This window comes from Microtus oregoni, unplaced genomic scaffold, assembly GCF_018167655.1.
Source record: "Microtus oregoni isolate MIOR12 unplaced genomic scaffold, Mior012 000069F_ref0000032, whole genome shotgun sequence".
NCBI classification, from domain to species: domain Eukaryota; kingdom Metazoa; phylum Chordata; class Mammalia; order Rodentia; family Cricetidae; genus Microtus; species Microtus oregoni.
Genome location: NW_024543976.1, coordinates 7,470,012 through 7,488,505, shown reverse-complemented (window position 1 = coordinate 7,488,505; position 18,494 = coordinate 7,470,012). Strand labels below are relative to the sequence as shown.

At 45.2% G+C, this 18,494-nt stretch overlaps 1 long non-coding RNA gene across 1 annotated transcript; it reads left to right on the top strand.

Moving 5' to 3' along the window:
- Positions 1-12,199: 12,199 nt before the first annotated feature.
- Positions 12,200-17,294, top strand: LOC121440583. Its single transcript, XR_005973366.1, has 3 exons — positions 12,200-12,260; positions 14,475-14,646; positions 16,730-17,294. It is a non-coding gene; the product is annotated as an uncharacterized LOC121440583 (long non-coding RNA).
- Positions 17,295-18,494: the final 1,200 nt, after the last annotated feature.

Sequence of the window (18,494 nt, the reverse complement as noted above, 5' to 3'; positions counted from 1 at the left end):
ATAGCTCCCCAGTTTGGGGGCGGGATTCATGGGCTCACCCATGCTGGATGTTGATCAACTGGACCTTGTGTATGTCTAAGGTTGTTTCCTGGTTTGCCTTAAGCACAGCTTGACTTTTCTGACTGTGCCCTTCTGCCTTTATTTCTTATGGATGTCTTCAAGGGAATGATTTTATATTCGATGTAGTTTATTTAATCCATTGCATTTAACGAATGCTTTTTTCTCCCTGAAATAATATATTTTACCATTTGGGGATTTACATAAGTCAAAATTAAGTAAAAAATTTTCTTACACAGTTAAACTCTGTATATGCAATTCAGATATTTTCGTGAAGATAATTTGGTACTGAAATGTAATTTTACTTTCTTTTCCTTGTTGATACAGTTCTGTAGATGCCAGAGTTAGTCGATTCTACACTCATCCTCTGTCCTTCCATGTACAGTGTGCTGTGCCATAGTGCTTTCCAGTAATGACATCATACTTTTCCAGAAGGAGAATTATTACTTTTGAGGTGGGTGTTTGTTAATCCCCAAGCACTGTGTGTGGTGCTTAGTTAGACAGGAAGGAATTCTGTGGCTGTGGTGATGGGCCTGGCCAGAGTAAATTGGCCACAGTGCCTCTCAATGCTTCTTCGTGCACAAGAAACCGGGGTCTTTCTTTACCACTTGCTGCTGTGCTGTTTTTAAGAACTGTCCTTTGGGTCTGGGGATGTAGGCCATAATGGAACACTAGCTGATGTCAGGCCCTAGGGTCAATCCCTGGAAAAAAAACACACACACACACACACACACACACACACACACACACACACACACCAGGGGGAACTGTCTTGTCTAGCAGCATTTGATGGGGCATTGCCTGGGTAATAGTATTTTATTATTCTCCAAAGGCAAGTTTTACAGACCCTAAAGGTACCCTGTTTTTCTCTTGTCTGGTTGAGTCTGCATTACCTTAGTTACTGTTTCAGAGGATCGTTCCAGTAGAATCACTGGAGTCACTGACATCTCATTGGGTGATGGTTTCCTTGAGTCCTAATTAACAGTGGCAGACTTATGCCATGGTTTGGCTGAAACTGGATAATTGTCGTTACCTAGTCTGCCTACTGTGAGGAAGGGAGGAGGAGGAGTGACGGGCTGATGGAAGAGAGAACTATTTGATCCAGTCTGATCTCTCTGTAGACAGGTTCTCTGGCCTAGAATTCTCTTTGGAGGATGTCAGAGCAGGCTGACTCTACCGGCTTGTTTCCCTGACCCTTGTTTTCTGAGGATTCTTCTGCTCAATCTGCCTGGTGACATTTATACCTGAGCTGTCCAAAACCCTGGTTTCCTTCCCGGCCCTTCTGTTCCTGTGCCCTTTTCTCCTGCCTGTTTTTGTGTCCCTTCCACACTGGCATTTTTAGCGAGTTTGTGGTGGTGGTTGTATTTATCAGTAGGAAAATAAAATTTAAGATCAGCCTTACAAGACTGTTCAACTATTTAGTTCCAAGGATTCAGTTTTTGTTGCTTTCCTTGTTTTCCCCTAGCGTGGTTTATTTATAACAATGCCAGGCAGAGCCTCATTTACTCTGGGCAAGCGTTCTCCTGAAGGGCCACAGCCCCAGGTCCCTCCTCAGATTTGAGGCAACTCTGGACAGAAACTGTATCAAGGACTCTGAAGTTGGAAACATTTTAGAAGCTGGAAGTTTTTTCTACTGATTTTTGTGTTGTTTTTCATTCTTCCTTCCTCAATCTTTAGAGATAAGATGCTGCCATCTTAAGTGTAGGCAGGTAAGAAAACAAATGAAAGCACACACTACACCTGTTCTGAATTATGCAAATTAGCAGTTACTCAGGGTCAACTCAATACTTCAGCCTGCCCTTTAGTTTACTCTTGTTATTTGGCAAAAAGAAGAAAAAAAATCAAAACTACACTAAAACTAAGGACAGTGATTTGTGAAGCCAAATTGATAATCTGTTGTAAAAGTTGTTGAGTTAAACATAAATTATTATGAAATGTAGATTTTTTTTCCTAGGATATTGTATTCATTTTGTGATATTATGTAGAGTGATATATTGGATAAAATCAATTTTGTAAGTATGTAAATATGTCAAAAATAAATACTTTGACTTCTCAAAGGTGTGCAGTGATTTAAATGCTAATTTGCATTAGTATATTAGAAGGTGTGCAGTGATTTAAATGCTAATTTGCATTAGTATATTAGAAGGCCGCACACTCCTTTTTGACTCTAAATTGGTTACCAGCTTCCACACATGACCAGATCTTAAGCTCCTTTTTTTCTGGAGAATTTTAACATTCAGATGCGCCAACCTCCAACTTGGAGGCTGGAGAACTCAGTATAGAGAGAAGACCTGTGGGAGAGACCGGAAGTGATGGGAAGCCAGGGGTTCATGAAAAGCCCCAGTGCCTCAGCAGAACTTTTCCTTTCTCTCCATACCTGTCCTTTTTATTTTATTTTATTTCTATTTTTTGTAATTGTTTTAGGATCAGCAATATTAATTGGGGAGAAAGGTACAGGGTTTTGAATTTCACCCATCTCCACAAGTCTTTTATCCATTAAGTTCATTTTCTGTTGGCCGTCTCCTGCTGGGTTGGCCCGTAAGTGTGGTTTGTGTACCCAGTGGGACTCCATTGGAGAAAACCAATTTTCCCTTTGCGAGCAGTTTCTGGGGCAGTAGAAGGGTCTTAAAAGTTTTTACATATGTCTAAGAAATCTAAATGGACTCACCAAATAACTGGGAAGACCAAGCCCCAATTAGACATCTCTCATCACCAAATGAAGTATCCATTGTCAGGAATGGATTACATCTGATCGAGTTGTTGACTAAAGAGGTCCCATGGGAACCTGCAAGCGACCCAGACAATTGTCAAGGCGGTGGCTCTACACAAATTGGTGGTAAGGCTCTATTCCTAATGACATCTGTGTAGCTGAACGCATGGAAGGTGGTCCGGCGCTTTCCTAGAGCCTTCACCCCTACTAATTAATATTGACAGCTAATCTCACCTTCTTGGCTCCTCTGTGCCCCTTTCAACCTCAAGACAGTGAATTGTCCAGCCAGGCATTGCACCCTGAATCTGACGCTGTGGAAGAGGGTAGTGTGTGTGTTGTGGATAGATAAGTGTGTTGGAATCAGGTGCTTCGGAAGCACGATGAGAAAGTAGCCCTTGACTTATACACTTTTTTTTCCCCAACTGACTTGGCTCTGGTGCATGTATAGGAGTTAAGAGGAAAAAAAATGATGAAATGACCTATTAATAAAAACCACACTTTGCCCATGCTTTTTATATGAAACCGAGGCATGGTAGACATGTTTCTATGAAGTAATACTTGACCATCGAATAACCTTCCATTAGTTAGAAAGAAGGCATTAGTTAATGTCAAATGCAGATGGAAATGTATGTGTGTATAAGGGCTGTGGAGAAAAGAGGAGATCTGTTCAATGTGAGCTCAGAGCTAGACTTTCCGGCCCTTATTTTTGCAGGAAGATTAAATCCTCTTTGCCATGTACGTGTATATATTGTATATGAGATGGACGGACAGATAGGTGGATAGGTATAGGTATACAATAGCTAGCTAAATGGCCCTGCCTCCTCTCACCAGCTGCAGCACTGGGCAGAGTGGCCCCAACACCTTGCCTAGGCAACACAGCAGAGCTTGCCCTGGTGATGTAGGTGTGGGCAATCAGAGGCCAGGAGAGCAGGAGAAACAGCTCTGCCCCTTGCTGCTCACTAGCGTGAGCTAGCCTAGCCAGGGTAGTGCTGGGGGCTCATCTTGGTGTTGAAGATGAGGGAAAACTGGGGGACTGACCAACCCATCAACCACCAGACCCAGAACTAACCAACCTATAAACCACCCAGACCCAGATCTAGGTCTACGAGTTGACCTATCCCATCATCCACCCATCTATGATCTGCTGGAGCACATGAAGGGACCAGCCCTGCAGACCCAAAGCTGCAGGATCTCTATGACACAGGACAACAACAGGATATCCAAGAGGAGCCCTAGTGCGGGCCCAGTATTGATGATGCAGCAAAAACCAGAGACTGCAAAACCAGACCAACTCATTGCAATGAACATTCGCAAGTAGTGATATATGAACTAAGGGACTGTGTGTCTCACTCTGCTACGCTACAGCTTCCACAGTGAGAGTTTTCTTCTTTTTTCTTTTAAATTTTATGTTTTATCCTGGTGGGGGATGGTTTGCAAGGGTAGAGAGTGGTTGGTTGAGATGCATGATGTGAAATTCAGAATCAAGAAAAAGTTAAATTTGGGGCTGGAGAGATGGCTCAGAGGTTAGGAGCGCTGACTGCTCTTCCAGAGGTCCTGAGTTCAATTCCCAGCAACCACATGGTGGCTCACAGCCATCTATAATGAGATCTGGTGCCCTCTTCTGGCATGCAAGCATACATGGAAGAAATGTTGTATACATGATAAATAAATAAATCTTTAAAAAAAAAAAGTTAAATTTGGAAACAACAACCAGCTAGCTAGAACTGTATCCAGCGGCATTCGGCAGTGTTTGAGGACTCTTCTTTCATACCATATTGCAGGTACTCAAGAGCTTTACATCCGGTATCTTCTTTAGTTCACCTCCTGTGGATGTTAACTACTACCTCATTTTGTAAGCCAAACACACCAATTCTGCATTGCTGTGTCGCCTAAAGCCATACAACTGGGAAGAGGTAGAACAAAGATTCAAGCCATGTCCTGTTGGTTGCTGAACCATATGTTCTTTCCAACATGTGTTTTGTGTGGTGAGCTATAGATGAAATAAACCTTAAAGGTTAGATCCGTGTATCTCAACCACATATATGCATTTTGATACATTACTCTCTTTACACACATGTGGGGAACTCTGGGATGTGTGCACAAAAATAAGTCCGGTGTTTTGCTCTGAAGCAGACTGCAGTGCTCCCTTATGGTGCTGTCAAAGCACTCTGGAGGCTGACGTGGTACCCACCAGGCTGGGGGTGCTTCCTGAAGATGACACTGTATGTCGTAAAGGAGGGCCAGGGGTCACGACCTAGAGATAAATTGTCACTGTAGGACAGGGTGGACAGTGTACTGAAGGAGGGGAGGGAAAGTGGAAAGAAACCCACTGGATCACGTCTTTCTTAAGGTGGTCAGACAGTCCAGCAGGGGGCTACCTTGTGGAAGGTTGCTAGTAGCGGTTTAACAAATGAATGGCCGGGGAGAGGGACTCTGGTTTGGTAGAGGAAGAAAAGCCATCCTGTGGGAAGTAGCTAAGATGGTTTGCAGCAATGGTGTCAAGACTGCCACATGGAAGCCAGCTTGGTAGTGATGCCACAGGGAGAGAAGGAATGGGGAAGACAGCATGGCCTTTGCCTGAGGATGGTGGCGGCCATCAGCACAGGTGCAGGCACAGACCAAAGAAGGGGTACTGGGAGGGGAGAGGAGCTTACACAGTGTTCCCTGTGGAGAAAACAGCTGTGTTGATACCCTTTGGTCCTCTGCTGACCTGAAAGGAGCTGGGCTCACAAAGGGCACATACTCTGTTCCAGCTGATATTGTGGGATGTTTATAACTGCTCTCTTATGCCTGGTATACAGGAGCTGAGAGGATTGGGTGATTTGGGGAGCATTTCTGAGTTGCTTGAGGGAAACCCTCAACTCCAAGTCAGGGAGTTCCCCAGAGACACAGGTGGAAAAGTCCCCTTTCCTTTTTAAGAACAGTGAAACTTCAAAATCATGGGGGATTCCTAACCTGTAAAGCCCAGGATGCAGCCTGACATCCAGCCAGCTGAGTTAGAAAGTCGCTCCAACACAGGCCTCTCTATCCCTCTCCACTACCAGAAATATTGGTTGCCTCAACTTTAATGCTACTGAAGAGCTGGCATGCTGTCACTAGAGGGCGCCAAGTGCCCATAAAATATCTAGGCACCCACTCAGGAACCATCTTTAATATCCAATAGCAAGGACTCTTAAAAGGTGACTCCCCCACTTCTATCCATAGTCGCCCCCCCTCTGCTACGGAAGGAAAGGAGCACCCCAGTTGTCCTCTGGATCTAGTAAGTAGGAGACTAGAAGACCCTATGCTTTTCACAAGATCACAAGACTACATATTAATTTTGCAGTTGTTTTCCTGACTCTTCTTATGGACTCATCTAATGTGTGTGTTGATTTTATTATTGATATTGTTATTATTATTATTATTCAACAGGAAGAAGGAACTTCAGTTGAGAAAATGTCTTCATAAGATTGATTTGTAGGCAAGCCTGCGAAGCATTTTCTTAATTAAAATGGTTGGCAGGAGAGGGCCCAGCTGCGTGTGGGCAGTGCTACACCTAGGCTGGTGTCCTGGGTGGTGCAAGAAAGGAGGCCGAGCAAGCCATGTCGAGCACGTCAGTAAGCAGCGCTCCTCCGTGGTCTCTGCTTCCGTTCCTGGCTTGAGTTTCTGCTCTGGCTTCCCTTCATGAAGAGCTGTATGAAGGAAGCTACAGGCTGGAATAAACCCTGCCCTCCCACATCGCTATTTGGTTATAGTACTTATCAGTGATAGAAAGCAAACTAGGACCGTGTGTAAAGCCGCCATGGGTTGTTTTTCAAATTTGTTTCCTGTCCTGCAACAATAGCTGGAATCTATAGTTATCCTCTATATGACAAAACTGTAAAATATAGCATGTGGAGTGTCCCTAGGCCTCTGTGGAGCCTGTGGATTACACTGTTCTATGGTGGGGAGAGAATAGGTGCTCAGACAGCAGCTTAGGGGATGCTGTGTGGAGCTGTGCAGACACAGATACCCCGAGGAAGCGGCGTGTGCTCTGGCTCCCATGGCTTTGCCAGAGAGAATGGAACTCTGTACTAGCTGTGCTTGCGTTTACGCACACAGAAACTGGACTCACCATTGCCTGTCTGTGATAATTTCCAGTCCCTATTCTTTATCCAATAAAAAATTAAGTAAATAAATAGGGAAAGAATGGGAAGTTAAAAAACGAAAAGAAAGTGAACATTCACAGCAGAAGAGATCGAGGCAGGTAGACCATGAGTTCAAGACCAGCAAGGGCAAGTCAGCTAGAGTCCAGCTCAAAAGGGAAGCAGAGTTATAAATTCTACCTGCCTTTGGAATCTGTGCTCTTCTTCTAGGGCTAAGGAAATGAGTTGAAGAGGGGAGGGGTCCCTGTGTGGAAGAGGACTGGCTAAAGACAACTGGATATTGCATCGTTTGAAGCTACCGTGTGCCTGCACTGGACCAAGGTTTGTGGATAAAGCAGAACTCTATTCCTGATTTTATAAGGAAAAAAATGGGGCTACATTTAACTTCAAGGTTTAGTCAAGGCCATGATACTCACTGTAAGCAGCAATGGGATAAAGAATGACAGTCACCAGCGGCAGTGGCATGGCCCTTATTATAACCAACACCACCTTTTCTGACACGGCCCTGCTAGCCCTGTATAGGACGTAGTGCCATACCCAGATTACAGGCTAGAAGCCTGAGCTTGGAAAAGGTTACCCTTCCCTGAGAGCAAGCTCCCCTTCTCCTCCCTTCTTTCAGCCTTATTCCCAGAATCCCTGGTTCTTTCTAGAACAGGGGAGCAAAATCTGACAGATAGTTCACTTGCATAGCATAGAAAAATGTACTAAATTGATTTACCAACCAGAGCTCTCCCAGAGGGCGCCTGGCAAAACAATGGTCCTATGCTTCTTTTTACTTCTTTCCATCATATTTAGGAAGTTTAAAATGTTCCATCTTCCCTGGAGAAGATCTCTCTCTCTCTCTCTCTCTCTCTCTCTCTCTCTCTCTCTCATTGTTGCATCCTGACGACAGTTTCTTCTCTCTCCTCTCCTCAAGGCCCTCACCTCACCCCCCTCCCTCAGAGTCACTCCTCCTTCCCTTCAGAAAAGTGCAGGCCTCCCAGGAATATTAACCAAATTTGGCATATCAACTTATAATAAGATTAGGCATGTCCCATCATATTAAGGCAACCCACTAAGAAGAAAAGGGTCTCAAAAGTCAGAGACAGAGCCGGGCGATGGTGGCACACGCCTTTAATCCCAGCACTCGGGAGGCAGAGGCAGGTGGATCTCTGTGAGTTCGAGACCAGCCTGGTCTACAGAGCTAGTTCCAGGACAGGCTCCAAAGTCACAGAGAAACCCTGTCTTGAAAAACCAAAAAAAAAAAAAAAAAAAAAAAAAAGTCAGAGACAGATCCCACTTCCACTGTTAGGGGTCCTACAAGAACCCCACGCTGCACAACCACTATATATATGCAGAGGTCCTAGGTCAGTCTCATAATGCTCCCTGGCTGTGGGTTCAGTCTCTGTGAGCCCTGTGACCCCAGGTTAGTTGATTCTGTGAGTCATTTTCTTGTGGGGGGTCTATGATCCCTATGGCTCCTATGATCCTTCCTCACCCTCTTCTTCAGGATTCCCTGAGCTATGCCTCATGTTTGGCTGTGGGCTCCCAGAGAGGTTCTCAACAAACATTATCATATCAAAAGAGCCAAGAAAGCCTGGATTAGTGACTCTAGACCACCCTTCTCATTTTCATCAATACCTGTGCCCTAGTTCAGTCTGTAAAATAGATATACGTGTAAAGCATCTAGGTTACCTTTGGTAGTTAGTAGATTCTATGTAGACAGACAATCAGTGTCACGACCTCCAGAACATTATGGGTTGTGGGGCCCTTATGTATGTAGACTTTCAACAGAGCATCCTGATGGGTGCATTTAATTGTAGGCAAACCATAGGATTCAGGGAAAGAAAGACAGGGACTCCCTATTACCTGGGTGTCCATACCCCAGCTCCACAGTTTACTAGTTGTGTGTCCTGGAGATGTTCCAAAAGCTATCTGTGCCCCAGCTACCTCACCATAAATTGAGCATCCCCTCCTGATGTGGGAGTGTCATATATCAATCTGTTGATTTCATTGGTTAAGCAATAAAGAAACTGCTTGGTCCTGATAGGTTAAAACATAGGTGGGAGGAGTAAACAGAACAGAAGCTGGGAGGAAGAGGAAGTGAGCTCAGAGACGCCATGCTCCCTGCTCCCGGGTAGACACACGCGATGAAGCTCCGACCCAGGATGGACGTAGGCTAGAATCTTCCCGGTAAGCGCACCTAGCGGTGCTATGCAGATGATTAGAAATGGGTTAAATTAATATGTGAGAATTAGCCTAGAAGAGGCTAGATAGAAATGGGTCAAGCAGTGTTTAAAAGAATACAATTTGTATGTTGTTATTTTGGGGCATAAGCTAGCCAGGCGGCTGGGGTGCTGGGGACACAGCCCCACCGCTCCTTATTACAACACCCTCCCTCTTATGTACAGAGCCAGGAGTCGTGGTTCACATAAGCCAGTAGCTATGGGGTGGTAGACCTAGGCGATAAGGACTGCAGACTGAGGGAGAACTTTGGCTTGGGCCTGCTGAGCAGAAACTCATCTTTTCTACATGCAAGTCTACAGGCAACATCAGATTCCCTCTGCAGGAAGCCATAGGGTGCCCCTACATGAAGGACAATTGAGGACTGGGCCTATGGGTATGGAAATGGGTCCCGTGAGGGACACCTCCTATTCCACATGTCCTAGCTTGCTTTCCATTGCTATGAGAAACACCGTGATGGAAACAACTTGGGAAGAAAAGGATTTATTTCATTTATAGGTTTTAGTCCATCGTTGAGGAAAGCCAAGACAGGAGCTTAAAGCAAAAATCACAGATGAACACTGCATGCTGGTTCCCTCGCAGGTTCTTGTTCTCATACAGCACAAGTCTGACTGTCTGGGGGATAGTGAAACCCACAGTGGTCTGGTCCCTTCTACATCAACTACAATCGAGAGGATGTCCCCCAGGCATCTTCTAAGTTAGTCTGACCTGCTTCTACTGGAGTAGCCGTCTCATTCTGCATAGGTCATAGTTTTACAGTACACTCCAGGGATCCTGACTACTGGTCACAAGAACAGGGTCTGAGTGGTGTCTTTGGCCTCGGGTGGAGATAGGGCATACCAAACTGTCCCTCAAAGAGGGGCAAAGGATTACTATCTAGTTGATAAAGACTTTTATGTCCCTCACGTAAAGTTTGTTCAAATGGGCCTATCTACCACCTAGACAGGAAAACACTCACCAGGAAAGCTGTCTGTTCCAGGAACTCTGAGAGAGAGGAAGACGCCTACAGGAGCATGTGAGTTGGCACAATAGTCTCTTTGCCCATTGTCCATTCTTACCTCTTGAGACCGTGCCTGGTACAAGGCTTTCTCTGGCCATGGTCAAGTCTTGCCCGGTCAGAATGCTTCCCTCTGCAATGGTCCCCTTAGTCATTGCCACAGTCACCCCTCCAGGAGGCACCCCCCCTACTCTGTAATATACCATACTCCATCTGTCTTTTACACTATTCTGCCAGAGTGCTGTCTGGATTTGTTCTGTGGAGTTTAAAAGGACCAAGGGACTGAGGGGAGATCACAGTAGATCTTGGTAACAGTGCCCCATGCAAGCCCAGAGTCGGGAAGAACCGAGCGAGGCAGAGGAAGGGTGGGAAGGAGCTGACAGAGGTCACAGAGGAGCCTTGAGTAAGGGAATCCTGGAATTCGGAATGTCATTTGGAAGGGTGCAGGAAGTCTCTTCTCCAGCTCCAGCTACCGCTGTACCTGTCAGGCACTGAGGCAGTCACGGTTGTGGAGGTGGGAGGGGGGGAGGTGATAGGCCAGCCCATGAGACCTATTATCCACATCATAGGTTGGAAAGAAAGGATGTGTCTCTGAGATATGTGTGTGTGTGTTAAAGACAGAGACTGTATGCCCTACAGAGCATGCAGGGAGGGCAAGGATTTTAATATATTGGACATATTGAGGACTTTGATGTCCTAAAATAGAGTACTTAATAAATTGCCTTTGCTACTTAAAAAAGTTTATTAAAAATGCTTCCATTGGGAGCATGCCAAGATTCTTTTTCAGATTAAGTCAATGGAAGGAATGAGTAAATAACACTTGAAACCCCTTGTCTCAGAAGTGGGTGCTTAATAAATGCTCCTTCCCTTTCCCTCACTTTTCCTTTATTTAAGAACAAGAGTTGAAATAAAACAAAGGCAGGCAAAAGCAGCACCAAATGGGGGAAGTGGGTGAAAAAAAATAGAAAGTAAAGAAGTGTGAGAAGAAATCTCCCCCAGGAGTCTTTATGCCAGGGATGGGGAGGGGCCTCTGGGCATCTACATAGTGGCTGCTTCTGTGGACTTTCCTAGTCCTCCACAGTATCTTTTCCAGGGAGTGTGGTCCAGCAGTGTGGGAGGTAATCTGTGTGAACCTTTTAGCTAATTCTCTAGATAGCACAAATCACATATCTTAAAGAGATATATGCACCAATCACATTTGATAGTTCCTTTTGTGTTGGTTTCTTATCTCTCAGTGTTTGTTTAAAGGGACAAAAATGTGTCTTTAGCAGCAGTTGTGAAATGTACTTTTAAAAAGCAGACTGTGATCACACAGTTGGACCATGGGCTTCTCTGGAAGCCCTAAGGAATAAATAAATAGGTCTCTTTGTAGGCTCGGTCTTAATCCTCAGCCAGCCTGGGCCGATTTGGTGTTGCTTCAATCACTTCCCATTGGGGGCATGAATTGTTCCTTTGCCTAGAAGTACTAACTCCTGGGTTATCTGACGTGTGTGTGTGTGTGTGTGTGTGTGTGTGTGTGTGTGTGTGTGTTTTATTTCTTGATAAGATTATATTATGAACGAGGTTGATTGGGTCCATTCCAGTTGGGGAGACATTTTCATTTTATCTCATAAGCAAAGCCTATACTTCACTATCTCATAGACTCAGTATCACAGAGCTGGCTTGGCAAAGGTTAGCAAGCCTGGCAGAGGTAAGGAGAAGTGCTTCATCTCTAGGTTCCCTCTGGGCTGTCTGGATGATGGTAGTGAGGAGCTCAAGGACACAGCATCCCTCAGCACAGCACAGGGAAATGGTGGCATGACAATGGGTTAGCATCCCTAGGACCAGGGATGTGTCAGCTGCTCAGGGCCTTAGGAGAGCCCTGCACATTGTCCTTTGTTCCCGCACAGCCCCGAGACACAAAGAGAGCTCTGTTTTTTGTTAGTCAGCCTCTGTGGAGACTTCTGCTCTCCTCCTTTCCTGAAACCCTTCCTGTGACCGGAAGGTGCTGAAAGAAACACATTCCAAGTAGTAAAAACAAGTGTCCAGGAAGGAACTTTCGTCGGCTTATAACAAATGAGAGATTCATGTTTTTCCACCTGCATCTGGAATGGACTGGGGAGGAACAGCACTGAACTGGGAGCAGCTGCTAGCAGAAGCCCTGGGCCAGGTACCCTGCTCTGAGCCGCACTCCCTGGCTGCTGAGTGGCCACTATTGGGCTTTTCCCCTCTTTCTGCTCTGTTTCTTCCTCCCAGTCGTCCCTCTCTCAGTCCTGATCATCCCTCTCCTTTCTTCTTTTTCTTTTTATCTTTTCAGTCTTTGTTTGTCACACAGGATCTAGCTCATGTAGCCCAGGCTGGTCGTGAATGCACCACGTAGCTGAGGATGCCCATCAATTTCTGACCCTTCCCCCTGTATCTCCTGAGTGCTGAGGTTCCCCCTGTGAGCCACCAAGCCCAGTCTATTCCATGCTGGGGATAGGGCCCAGAGCTTTTCCTTTGAAGGCAACACTCTCCCAACTGAGCTCTATCCCAAGTCTTCATTCTTTTCTTTTCTTAAAACTCTGTTTTAGATGGGGTCTTGCTATGGAGACCACATTGGCTCTCAATTCATGATCTTCCCAGCTCAGCCTCTGTAGTTCTGAGAGCACCAGTGTGTACCACAGCTCCTGGCTAGCTTCCTTTCTTTGCTGTTCTTCCCCAGTCTGCTGAGAATTTCTACTACTCCTACCGTTGTGATTCCTTCTATTATCTGCCTGCTCAGCACATCCCCTCTAGTTTTATCTATGTGTGTGCTCACGTCTTTGTAGCATGGCAACGATAGCAATATTGACTGCTGGTTACTCAGAAGGTCTCATGATCTCATTATGTCTCCAGTCAGCCTCTGAGGTTGAGATACATTAATCAGGAACAGCCTGATGGTTACAGAAAGCAGTTTCAGAGTTGCTATGAGGTTGTTTGTTTTGTGTTTTCAGCCAGGGATGCTTCCTGGGGCAGCTTGTCAATGCAGGCTTCTGAGAGCCCTTTCCAGCATGGCTGGAACATCTAAGTTGTGGTGGTTTGAATGACAATGGCCCTCAGAGCCTCCTGTAGTTGAATGTTTGGTCTCCAGATAGTGGAACTGTTTGAGAAAGATTCAGAGGTGTGGCCTTTTTGGAGGAGGTCTGTTCCTGGGGACTTTGAGGTTTCAAAAGTCCACACTAGGCCCAGTCTCTCTCTGTCTCTGTCTCTCTCTCTCATGGGTATGTGTATGTGATTGTGTGTGTGTGCACCATGCATGCCTGCTTGCCTTTCTATCTCTCTTCCATCACTCTTCCTGCCATGATGATAATAGACTAATCAATTTTCCGAAGCTATAATCAAGCCCCAGTGTTTGTTTTTTTTTTTTTTTTATAAAAGTTGCCTTGGCTATGGTGTCTCTTCATAACAATAGAACAGTGACTGAGACATCAGCCTTTTCATAGAGGGCACAAAACATGTAGCCAACTACCCGATGTTCAGGGGTGGAGCCTATGACTGGTATCCCTACATTTTACCCTCATTTTATGACCCATAGTGTGATGATATATGGTCCCTTCTGGCTGTAAGGGAACCGGGAAGTGTGTTCAAGATGAAAACACAACTGTGTGGTGTGGGTAGCGTGGTCTCTACTACACCACTTTGTCATCGTTTAGAGATGTGTGAACATTCTGTAATTGGCTAGAACTCCAGCCCTATACCTATGACTAGCTAAGCTCTTAGCTTTGTATTCTTCCTTCTCTGCCTTTTAGGAGAATAGTGGCTCCCTCTCTTGTGTTAATACTCTACCACTTTTAGCAGACTTTGCCCCCAAGTTCATGATATCCCTTGCACCTGTTAGAACTGTTACACCTATCTGCCCCAGGGAAAGAGAAAATTCTCTTTCCTGTCTGCATCATCAGCAGATAACAGAGTGCCCGGGACACAGTGAGACTCAATAAAAGTTTTATGAATGAAGATTACTCTGGTGGTTTGTTAAGGGGACCCTGAGGTGTTTTGTAATGGTTCTATCATTGAATAAATGCTTCCCAGAGTAAAGAAAAGGAGTCGGGAATCATTTATAGCAATCACCCCCATGTAGCTCTTCAACCAAGCAACAAGCCAGATTTTATTACATGTTTCCATTTCAAGATCAGGAATTTTACTTATACTTGAAATTTCCTAACTTTTTATTGAACTTCTAATTTTGTTAATTTACTTTGTGGTATCCTTAAGTTGCCTATATTCCCTTGTAGCATTGGACATCCTTAAAAACAACCATTCTAAATTCTTGGTTAGGCAAGTCACACTAATTCCTTAGGATTAGTTACTGGAATATTTTTATTTCTTCAGTGATAACCCTTTCTATTTATGCTTCTCTTCTTAGAAAGTCTTTTACTTGCTGCCTTTGTGACCGAAGAAGCAGCTGCCTCTTCTAGCTTCTGCTGATTTCAAGAGAGACGAGCTCACTGAACAACCCAGTGGGCTACTTCAGGAGATGTGCGCTCACTGAACCCAGTGGGCTACTCTGGAACTCGTTAGCACACATTTTCTTCTGGGTAAGCCTGTCCCACGCCTCTTGCTCCCCTTAGAAATAGTTCCCAACACCATACGTTCTCTCTTGATTTTACAAAGTCAAGCTGGGTGCCAGGAGCCTCTCTTTTGTTTTCCCAAGGCTGCTGCCCTGAAGAGTTTGTTCAAGCAAAGCCAGCTGTGCACACTACATGTTTACATTGAAAGTGACATCTGCAGGTGTGTGCTCAGGGAACTATTAGTCCGTGGGTGGGGCTGAGGCATGAAGATCAGGACTCACACCCACAGGCTGGCTGGTAATATACAGGGTTGCTATCAGGGCCTTCCAGTAAAGTCCGTGGATCCTCTTCCCTGCTCCAGCCTCTGGCAGCCATTCATCCATTCAAGTCATTACACGAGACCCTGATTTTAAAAACTAAAATAACAGCCACCCAAAGAACACCCCACAAACAAACTCTTTACAGAAAACAAAGGGGCCAGTTTTCTGACTAGACCTTTTCAGTAGTGGAGTGGAGCAGGGATGGGTGGGTAGGATTCTCGGGAAGGTATCCTAAGGAGGCAGGATCATGGATCTGTGGATCTGTGCTGCTCTGTGTGTGCAAGACTTGGAGGAGTGTGATATTCTCATGGCCTTAAAGCATGCGTTCTCATCCTATGGCTTGCTGCCCACTTGGTGGTTGAAGGACCGTTTCACAGGGGTCCACTAAGACCATCAGAAAACATGGATATTTACATTATGGTTCAAAACGGTAACAAAATTAGAATTATGAAGAAGCAATTTAAATAATTTTATGGCTGCAGGTCACTCCAACATGAGGAACTGTATTAAAGTAAAGGGTTGCAGCAGTAGGAAGGCTGAGAACCACTGCACTAAAGAATGACCTCTAGAGTTCTTGCCCATTGTACTAGTGTTTGCAACCTACGTACATACATTCTTTGGTACTTCGCACACCAACATATAGGCCTGATATCTCCTTCCCTTGAGTGTAGCCTGGATTTAAGTCTCACTTATCATGAAAAGAGTACAAGATGCTGTGGGGGAACTCTATAGATGAGAAAACTGTCAGGCCCCAGCTGATGTTAATACCTCTGTCACTAAGCTATCTGTGGTGATGACCCTGTGACATGGGTGTGACCAGAGAGACTTTTCAACTGTGCCATTCTCTTCCCAAGGTCATCACTGAGTAACTGTAAGACCACTTTGGCAAACCACATTGTGGAACATCCTATATAAGCCTCCTAAAAGGTGCCAAGGTCATGGAAAACAAGCAGAGCAGATTCAGCTGCAGACCCTTACAGCAGGGAATCCTGGATGGGATCCAAGACCAATAGAGGAAGGTAGCCGAAAACCCAGTGATGTCTGCAGAGGGCCTGCATGGTTCTGGACCAGTGCCAGCTAGCACTGATGGTTGTGTTCTGTTTACAGACACCGTGGACAGACAGTGAAGTTGGCATGCATGGGAACTCCCTGGAGTATATAAACTTAAAATAGTCTTCTGAAATCATCTTTAAAGAAAAAAAAACACTTCTGAAAATGTTGAACAAAACTCCTCTATGCTCAATGAAATGCAAAGTCCTGGCTGGTAACCTGTGATTGTCACCTGAGGCTCAGCATCCTCTTTGTTTTCCTCTCCTCTCTTGGTCCCCTTCTTGGTGACTTCAGCTCCAGCTCCTCCCTGCTACTCCAACACTCCAAGCAGGCCTGCTCCTTAGGCCTTGACACTCAGCATCACCTTGCCTGGAAAGCTTCCTTCATAGATGGCACCACAGAGATTCTCTTACCTCTTAGAGCTTGTTGTTGGGTTTGCTTGTTTGTTCTAATTTTGAGAAAGGATCTCTATTGCCAAGGCTGGCCTGGAGCTCCTGCTGTAGTCCAAGGGAGCTTTGAACTTTCTTGGCAATCCTCCTGCCTCAGACTCCAAAGTTCTGGGATTGCAGGAATGAGCCACATTGCCTGACATCTTAGGGGAATTTACTTGCTTGTCCTTCAGCCTTGAAGACGCATGTCAACTGTGCCCTATTTCCAGCGTCTCTGCTTTATGTCCCCATATGGCCTCATTGACCTGTCATTCAGTAAATTTTATCTGTCCTTGTTTTCTTTCTTTGTAGGATAATGCCCACAAAGAGGCTTGTGCCCTGATCCCTGGAATCTGGAGATCCCTGTGACAAAGGAATATCAAGCTTGCCAATGGAATTACGCTTGTCAGACAACTGACCTTGAGAGCAAAAGATTATCCTGAATTATCCGGATGAGTCCAGTAGAATCCAAAGGCACTTGAAAAATGAAAGAGTGACAGGGAAGAAGCCAGAGTTGGCCAGGTGACTTAAACCCTCAGTGAGACAGAAGGACCCATGGACCAAAGGCTGAGCATCCTCTGGATGCCGGAAAAGATGCAGCATTCTTCTCCAGTGCTCCCAGAAGATGACAGCTCTGCTGGACCTTGAGCCTACTAGTTCAGTGAGGGCCGAGTCAGATTTTTTTACTGAATGGTGAGATGTGAAATTACACAGCATTAGGTGATGACATTTTCAGCAATGGGAAACTAAGTCATAGCTTAAACCAACCGCCACTGCTAATGGCCAAGTTAAGACTTCCGGTCAGCAATGATATACAGTGCTAGGGGTACTTTTTATCTGATTTTCCAGCAGGGATCACTCACCATCTAGCCCTAGGGTTCATGTCACATGATCCTTAGCAACCCAACATTCTTTTCCATATTCTTCCTCAATAATAAAAATATGATTCTGTTATCCTAACACACATTGGCTTTATTTCCCACCACACATCAGTTGCATATAGCTCAAGTCTTAAAGTCAATACACAGAATTTGTCTGATTTGGTCTGAATTGATCGGATTTGGTCTGCAGGGAGTCTTGTTCTTCCGTCATGGTAATACAGCATGATGATTCTGGAAGCTCTCCAAAGAGGTCCTTAACATCTGCAATACTTCCCTGTATATTTACATTTACCACAGTTATTATGGACGTTGGGGGTACAGCTATCTCCTCTCATGGCCCCCTCCAAAACTTCCAACGATAATGCAATGTTGATGGCCATAGATGATGGCCACTAAAGATGTGATACGGTGAGCTTCTGCCTGGCCAGGACCTTACATATGACGAGGCTATTGGAGGGTCCCAGTGATGGCACTTCAAGCATTGCCCCACCAAGGGAGGCAGTTTTTCATCAGTACCATATCCAGAGCCTGAACTGATGGCACATCATCTCCGGGAACTAATACCTTTCTCCCATCTCTCTTCAGTCTTCTCTGGATGCAGACTAACACACCCGGGGACAGATGCACAGGCATACCTCTTTCCCAGAATTCACATAGTAAATTTTTTACACCATGATTCATTCCGGCATTAGGGCTTCTTCTTGCCTAGCGGGAGTCCTGGTCATCCGTGGAATCTGAGCTATGACAGGCTCATATTGTCCTTTAGGCCTTCAAGTGCTTGCCTGAGACCAGCACCACTTTGTTTTCTACTGCCCACCTTCTGCACATCTACTATGTTCTCCTGCATGTGATTAGCATGTGACCTGAAGGCTCTGAGCTTGGAATTTCTGAGAGCTGAAGCTTTTGGATCAAAACTGAAGTCATTCCCTGGAGTTTAATGTGATGAAACAGGAAGCCAGCAGAGTCTTTCCTAAGAAGAAGGAGAAAGGTTTAAAACATAGCACGGTTATAAAATAGCTAATGCCATCCCGCATCCCCACAAAATAGCCCTCTGCGTACTTTTGTACATCCTCCCCTGCAAGGTAAATGGGCTAAATGACATGCAGTCTGTGGGAAGAGACTCCTAGGAAACAAGCCACCTATTTAAAGATAGCCTCCTCCACCGGCCAAGAGATTTAGGGAACTGCAAGGGTCTA